The 8,264-nt window shown below is 51.9% G+C and overlaps 1 long non-coding RNA gene across 1 annotated transcript; it reads left to right on the top strand.

The window, feature by feature from the left end:
* Nucleotides 1-6,663: 6,663 nt before the first annotated feature.
* Nucleotides 6,664-7,806, top strand: LOC144579088 (uncharacterized). Its single transcript, XR_013525961.1, has 2 exons — nucleotides 6,664-6,962; nucleotides 7,353-7,806. It is a non-coding gene; the product is annotated as an uncharacterized LOC144579088 (long non-coding RNA).
* Nucleotides 7,807-8,264: the final 458 nt, after the last annotated feature.

The raw sequence follows: 8,264 nt of genomic DNA, 5'->3' as shown, positions 1-8,264 counted from the left end.
ATGGGGCTGGGCAGACATGATTCCAACGTCTCAGAAGGGTGAGAATGATGGGACTGGCTTCTGGGTGAGAAGGTTCCTGCTTGGCCTCTCCAGGCGGGCACGGGGAGCTGAAGGACAGCTGCCATGCTGAGCAGTTGGCCTTGATCCTGAGACCCTGCGCACACGTCTAGGGCAGGAAAGTTGACCAGTCGATTTGTGATCTGAGTTTCCAGACGTGGTGGTGCTACATGAAGTGGGCGTTCAGGCTAAGAATTTAGACAGGGAAACCAATGAAGTCCTCAGCAACACTCCAGGGAAGGCACGGGGCTGCAGAGACTCTCACAAGTAACGGCGTGGTGTAGACACCCTGAACCTCACATCTGTGGATCCTCGGGAACACCCAGACTTTACAAGGAACGTCAGAAGGTGCCGACACAGGTGTGTAACTAACGGGAAATCCTTTCTCAGCGCCAACCATGGCTGTGAGGTTCATTTACACTGACTTAAAAAAATATCGCAGCAGTTTACTTAAAAGTAAATAGCCCTTTCAGTAATTCTGCTTTGCTAATTTAATCCTTATTCCCAGACTCTGGCTGAATAAATGCCTATTTCTTGAACTCCTTGGCCCAAAAGGTCCTTGCACCTCAGCCTTCCAAAGTGCTGGGATTACAGTCCTGAGCCACTGCACCCAGCCCTGAGGCCTCCTTGAGAAGTCTGCTTGCCTCCTCCTAAGGCCCACTGTGGTTGCTGAAAGAGGCCTCTGGCCTCACCCCGCCTGTTTGTTTTACGGCATAGAACGCAACCTGTCCTGGAGAATGTTACTTGTGCCCTTGAGAAGAATGCGCACCCCGCTGTGGGTGGAGTGTGCGAGCTGCTCCTGGGGGGCCCACTGGTTTATATCATTGTTCATGTCTTCTATTTCCTGGTTATCTGCCTGGTTGTTTTATCCTCTTTTTTATTTTTGACATGGAGTCTCACTCTGTCACCCAGGCTGCAGTACAGTGGCAGAATCGCAGCTCACTGCATCCTCCGCCTCCCAGGTTCAAGCCATTCTCCTGCCTCAGCCTCCTGAGGAGCTGGGACTGCAGGTACCCACCATCACCACCAGCTAATTTTTATGTTTTTAGTAGAGACAAGGTTTCACCATGTTGGTCAGACTGATCTTGAACTCTCGGCCTCAAGTGATCCCCCCTCCTGAGCCTACCAAAGTGCTGGGATTATGGCCTGTTGTGTCCATTATTGAAAGTGGGGCATCAAAGCCCCATCCTTAGAACTTTCTCCTTCATTCTGTAGAGAGTCCCCTTTCGCAGTCATAGAACTTTCTCCCTCCTTCTGTAGCGTCCCCATTCTCTGTGGTAGAACTTTCTCCGTCCTTCTGTAGAGAGTCCCCTTTCTCAGTCGTAGAACTTTCTCCCTCCTTCTGTAGTGTCCCCATTCTCTGCTGTAGAACTTTCTCCTTCATTCTGCAGAGAGTCCCCATTCTCTGTGGTAGAACTTTCTCCGTCCTTCTGTAGAGAGTCCCCACTCTCTGTGGTAGAACTTTCTCCTGCATTCTGTAGAGAATCCCCTTTCTCAGTCATAGAACTTTCTCCCTCCTTCTGTAGTGTCCCCATTCTCTGCTGTAGAACTTTCTCCTTCATTCTGCAGAGTCCCCATTCTCTGTGATAGAACTTTCTCCCTCCTTCTGTAGAGTCCCCTTTCTCTGTGGTAGAACTTTCTCCCTCCTTCTGTAGCGTCCCCATTCTCTGCCGTAGAACTTTCTCCTTCATTCTGCAGAGTCCCCTTTCTCTGTGATAGAACTTTCTCCCTCCTTCTGTAGAGTCCCCTTTGTCTGTGGTAGAACTTTCTCCCTCCTTCTGTAGAGTCCCCTTTCTCTGTGGTAGAACTTTCTCCTGCATTCTGAACTTTGGCTTCATACATTTTGGAGTTCTCCTGTGGGCTGCACATTTGCTCATATTGCTAAGTCTTTCTCACAGATGGGTGCTGTTATCGCGGTAGACATTTGTCTTCACACAGCTGTTTTCAAGAGCCTTTCTGTCTCACGTGAGCAGCCACCCTGGCCGTCTTGAAGCTGCTCTTTGAGTGCTCTTTTCCTAGCATCTTAGTCTCTGTGTGAATCCTTGAACAGAAAGTGCGTGTTCTGCAGACGGCAGAAGGTTGGGTCCCGTTTTCTTGATTCAGTCTGACAGTCTGCTTGGTCGTTAAATCCACTCTCCATGATATAGCTGCATGGAGAGCTGCCATTTCACTTTTCATATGTCTTCCCCTCATTTATTTGCTTCCTTTTTGATTTCTTTGCATTATTTTTATTGTAGCTTTTTAAAACTTTTTCTGCTTTTGCTTTAGTGATTGCTCAACTATTTACCATACTCATCTTCACGTCAGCGTCAGATTTGTGATGGTTTAACTCCAGGGACACGCAAAACACTATCCCTACGTAGCTGCGTCCATTCCCTTCCCCCTTTTATACATTCTGCTTTTTGAACGATCACGTTACAAGCCTAAGAACACGTTGCGATAATCACTATTTTACCATCTTTCTTACTTCTTTAGCCCAGTACAGCTTCGTTCTGACTCACTTCCATCTGCTCCTGGCAACACACTCCACACAATTTCTATACGTTACAGGCTACACATTATATTTTATACACATTATTTTATACAATCACGTTCCACATCCGTTGTAAAAAGAGAAATGGCCATTTGTACTGTCTTGTAAGTGGCACTCTGTTTTCTTCATGTGATTTCAATCACTGTCAAAAGTTTCTTGCTCACTGCCTCAAGAACTTCCTTTAGGATTTTTTTGTGAGGTGGGTCTGCTAGCAACAAACTCTGTTTTTCTGAAAGTCTTTCGCCTTCAGTCTTGAAATCCAGTGCTCTGTGGAGCACTGGATTTGGGATTGACAGGTTTCCTCCCTCCGTCCTTTCCTTCCTTCCTTTCTCCCCCTCCTCCCCATTCTGCACTTCTCCTCCCCTCTGGCTCCTTTCCTTTCCTTTGGCTACCTTAGGCCACTGCCTCCTGGCTCACATAGTGGCTGCTTGGAAGTCGTATGTTCACCTTACTGGAGTTCCCTTTTAAGTGATACATTATTTTATTGTTTTGGCTTTTTAGATTTTCTCCTTATTGCTGACTCAGCATTTTATGTGTCAGTTTGTGAGTCTCTGTAGGTTTGCCCAGTTGGAGTTCAGATTCCTAGTTTGCAGGTTATTTTAAAAGACTAATTTGCAATATTCTCAACCATTTTTCCTTTAACATTTTTTCATTATCTTCCTCTCTCCTTTCCCTCTAGTGCAGCCCATGTGTGTGCATGTGCAGTGCCTCGATGGTGCCCTCCATTCTCCGGCCCGTGCCTGTGCGTCCTCGGTGACCTCAATTTGTCCCTCTGTTCTCAGGCCCGTGCCTGTGCGTCCTCGGTGACCTCAATTTGTCCCTCTGTTCTCGGGCCCGTGCCTGTGCGTCCTCGGTGACCTCACCGTATCCCTCTGTTCTCAGGCCCGTGCCTGTGCGTCCTCGGTGACCTCAATTTGTCCCTCTGTTCTCGGGCCCGTGCCTGTGCGTCCTCGGTGACCTCACCGTATCCCTCTGTTCTCAGGCCCGTGCCTGTGCGTCCTCGGTGACCTCAATTTGTCCCTCTGTTCTCGGGCCCGTGCCTGTGCGTCCTCGGTGACCTCACCGTATCCCTCTGTTCTCGGGCCCGTGCCTGTGCGTCCTCGGTGACCTCACCGTATCCATCTGTTCTAGGGCCCGTGCCTGTGCGTCTCGGTGACCTCACCGTGTCCCTCTGTTCTCGGGCCCGTGCCTGTGCGTCCTCGGTGACCTCACCGTATCCCTCTGTTCTAGGGCCCGTGCCTGTGCGTCCTCGGTGACCTCACCGTATCCCTCTGTTCTCGGGCCCGTGCCTGTGCGTCTCGGTGACCTCACCGTGTCCCTCTGTTCTCGGGCCCGTGCCTGTGCGTCCTCGGTGACCTCACCGTGTCCCTCTGTTCTCGGGCCCGTGCCTGTGCGTCCTCGGTGACCTCACCGTGTCCCTCTGTTCTCGGGCCCGTGCCTGTGCGTCCTCGGTGACCTCACCATGTCCCTCGGTTCTCCAAGCCTCTCCCTGCCTTACTCATTCTACTTGCTCTCTGTTCTGGGTTTGTCTCGTCTCCACTGATGCATCTTCAAGTCACCTTCTTTCTTCTGCCAGTTCAAATTGACCGTTGAGTCCCGACAGTGAATTACTCTCTTTGGCTATCCTGCCTTCCAGCTCCAGACTTCCTCGTGGTTCTTTTTTAAGGTTTCTGTCTATCAACAGTCTCTATGAGATGTGACGTTGTCGTCATGCCTTCTTTTACTTCTGTAATCAAGATGTGCTTTAGCTGGGAGCACATACAGGATATTTTGATGCATTTTTCCATTAAATCCATCTGGTCATTGTCCCTGGCAGTTTCTGATGTCTGCTTTTTTCTTTTTTTTAGATTTAAATGTGGGGGTCGTACTTTTGTGTTTCTTTGCTTGCTTCATGTGTTGTTGGAAACTGGGCATTTTAGACAATGTATTGTAGCAGCTCTGGATACTGGTCCCCCTGTGTGGGCTTTGGTTATTTGCTTAATTACTGGTGTAGCGACTTCTGAGGTTACTGCAGTGAAGCCTATCCCGTCCCCCACGCCCGCACTCCCACCAGCAGAGTTATGCCTCTGGCTTGCTCCTTAGGAAGAGGTGGCTTCCATGTGCCCAGCGTCACCCTGGAATGACAGGATTTTGATAGACATCTCTTCCTCTCTTTCCCTGACCACACCCAGCTGTTGAATTCCACCAGCTGCCATTGGATTGCTCTATTGTTTTCAACAATATCTGGGACAAAAATTACTCCACAAATTAATCCAGTTGTGCCTTATTTGAAGGAGAGTTTCTGATGTCCATGTTTGCTATTTGTTTGGGCCCCTGGGGTCCCCTCTCAGCTATCACATTCCTCAATCTGCATTAAGTCCTCAAATGTCCCAAATGCCTTTTATGACCACCTCCACGTTCTTGAGAGGACCCTGGGCTTTCAGCTTCCCCAGTGTTCTACTGCAAATGAAGTTGGTTCTTTTGGGAAGAGATTAGATGCCGTCTCTTTTACTCACTGCTTCTTACTCCAAGCAAAATCTCTGAGCCAACGCTCTGGGCTGGGGATGGGGACACTGTCAGCTCTGTGTTAGGGACGCCCTCCGTCTCACAGTTTGCTCTGGGCTGGGGATGGGGACTGTCAGCTCCATGTGAGGGACGCCCTCCATCTCACAGTTTGCTCTGGGCTGGGGATGGGGACTGTCAGCTCCAGGTGAAGGACGCCCTCTGTCTCTTGGAGTTGAGTGCCTGATAGGGGGGCAGCATCCTGAGATCCCATTGGCCTCAAATCACTGTCCTGTCAGCTGGGCAAGGGCAGTTGGGCTCTGTCTTCTGAGTGTGCCGCACCCAAGGCCCAGCCTCCCACCCATGAGTGGGAGCCCCCACCCCTCCGCCAGATTCCCCCAGGACCGAGTAGCCCCAGAGCAGGCAGATGGGGCAGGATGAGCAACATTGACATTCTGCCCCCCAGGGTCACTCTCCCACTCCATCTGGGAGCTGCTGGAGGGAGCCGGGGTCCTCAGCTGCCCAACTCTGGAGGGGAGGGGAGGAGGGAGTGGCTTTGGCTAAAATACCAAATACCTTCTTCACCTTTCCTATTAAAGGTGATTTGAAAATATCAGATCTTTTTCAGTGGGTATGTCTTCAGCTGCTGTTTGTCCTCAGGACCATGCCCAGAGACTTTAAATGGCTGGGGTTTGACGTCACCCGTTTCCTGGGGATGGGTTCACGGAGCACCCACCATCCAAGTCTGGATTCCAGGCCCTGGTACATCTATGGGACCCGACAGGAACAGCCTCCACCTCTCAGGGCAGGCCAATGACAGGCACCTGCTAATGGTTCAACACAGCTGAATCATTATTTCAGAACATTTTGCTGTTGTGAATTCAACTGCACCCTCCAAAAAGTATCACTGAAGTCCCTGGTCTCTGGGAATGAGACCTAATTTGGTAAGTGGGGTCTCTGCAGTTGTAGCTAGTCAAGATGGTGTCAATTAAGGGGACCCCAATTATGACCATTGCCCTCATAGGAGGGGAAGATGCAGGCAAGGGGAATGTTGTGTGGCGACAGAGGCAGATGGCTCTGCGTGCCAGGGACCGGCTGGGGTTACACGAGCTGGAAGAGGAAGCGAAGGGTGCTCGGCCATGCTGACCCTCGACTGTACCTCTGGCCTCCAGAACTGTGAGGACATGTTTCTGCCTTTCAAGCCACCTAGTGTGTGGTCATTTGTGATGGCAGCCCCAGGAACCAACCCAAAGGGCAGTGCTTTCTTTTTTTTTATTGAGATAGAGGCTTGCTCTGTCACCCAGGCTGGAGTGCCAGGGGATGATCTCAGCTCACTTCAACCTCTGCCTCCCAGGTTCAAGTGGTTCTCCTGCCCCAGCCTCCCGAGTAGAGTACTTGGGATTACAGGTGCCCACAACCACACTGGCTAGTTTTTGTATTTTTAGTAGAGACAAGGTTTCATCATATTGGTCAGGCTGGTCTGGAACTCCTGTCCTCATGTGATCCACCTGCCTTGGCCTGCTGAAGTGCTGGAATTACAGGTGTGAGCCACCACACTCAGTTGGCCGGGCAGTGGTTTCCATTCTTTTTAGGATACCAAGCCTGTCACAGTGCGCTGTGGCCTTTCCTGGAATGCATGTCCCCTCTCGGTGGCCTGGCAGCACCCACACCGCACCTGCACCTCCACCAAGATGCTCCCTTCCAGGCCAGTGCCTCGGGCGCTCCTGCTGGACAGAGCTCTCCCTGCGGATGACCTTTGCTTGAGGACCCCCACTGCCTGGTCTAACTCCAGGGGTCATGGGAATGTCCCTGCTCGCTCCTGCCACAGCCCTTGTCGGGGCACAGACCACCAAGACCAGGGAAGCTGCTGGTGCTGCCCCTCAGCTGCTGGGTGAGTCATTCTCTTCCTCTGGAGCTGGGACTGAAGGATGCCCTCCTGCCATGGAGACAGGGATTCCCCACCTTGCTTGAGCTCCCGTGTCCAGTGGGACCTGAGAACCTGCCCCTGGGGTCTTTACCTTGGTTAGGAAGTAATGTAATGTTGTATTCTGTCCCTTGCACCTGAAGGAGGCCTCATTCACAGGAGAGCTGCCGTCAACAGGGTCCTTCCTTCCTCCACAGGGTGGGGGGCACAGGGATGGGGGCAGATGAAACAGCAACTGTAGCTAGAAGGGAAGCTGGGCGAGGAGGGCGGGCCACCCTGCACAGCTGCTGCAGCCATTGGGCCTCACACACCATGCTAGGCAAGAAAACGGCCCCTTGAACCCTTCATTTCTCTCAGGAACACAAACAGGGCTGAGCTGACCCTCAACCGGTGTGCACGGTGTGGGAAGGATGCTGTGTGTGAGCTGTCCCAGGCACCAGACTCCTTCCCTGGCCCCCGAAAGCCAGCGACCACTTCACAGTGGCAGTGGTCCTGCACTTGGCTTCCTCTTAGGAAGTCGGGCACCTGTGAGGGCGGGCAGAGGCAACCTGCTTCAGAGCCTCGCCTCCTCCATTCCAAATTCTGCAGGACAGGCCTTGGCTGTCACTGGGTGTGCACCCCTCGCCGTGTGTGTGGGGGGGAGGCGGGGTGGGAGGGCCCAGAGCTGGCCCTGCTCCTCCCAGGCTGTGCCTTTTGCTAGTGCTGGCCCCTCTGTAAACACCTCCCACTTCTCCTTTCTGGCAAGTTTGGGTTTGTCCCTGTGAACTCTCCATTGTTTTTGTCTTGCAAAATAACAACAGTATTTTTCAAATGGCAAAATTCCAATGGTTTTGTTTAAACTACCCAGATCTGTTTAACTAGTAGCACCCCAAGGTCAGTTGTTTCTGCCCGACCTCCGGCAGCGATGCTCTGCTCCTCTCCCGATACCTGTGCAAAGCATTCCCAGGCGGCCTGGCCTGGCTCTGGTCCAGGCTTCCCATCACCAGGCAGATGGACGGAACCGCCCAGACGTGGGGCTGAGCCACAGCTGGAGTTCACTGAGCTCCCCAAACTGTTTTAAAAGTGTTTTGGTTCGATAAATCTCTGAACAAGTTTTGCCAAGCACTTTTTCCACTAACTTTGGAACCGGAGTGACTTTCAAGAAAACTGAATCCCAAGATCCTGGCTCACGATGCTCCGCTCCTGAAGATGGGGGCTGGGCCCTTGGGGGAAGGGAAGACTCGCTCGTCACACACGGGGTGGGGCCTTGCTGCTTCTGAGATGCAGGAA

Source organism: Callithrix jacchus, chromosome 13 (assembly GCF_049354715.1).
Source record: "Callithrix jacchus isolate 240 chromosome 13, calJac240_pri, whole genome shotgun sequence".
Taxonomy (NCBI): Eukaryota; Metazoa; Chordata; class Mammalia; order Primates; family Cebidae; genus Callithrix; species Callithrix jacchus.
Note: the sequence above shows the minus strand (reverse complement) of the source record. Positions and strands in the feature narration are given on the sequence as shown.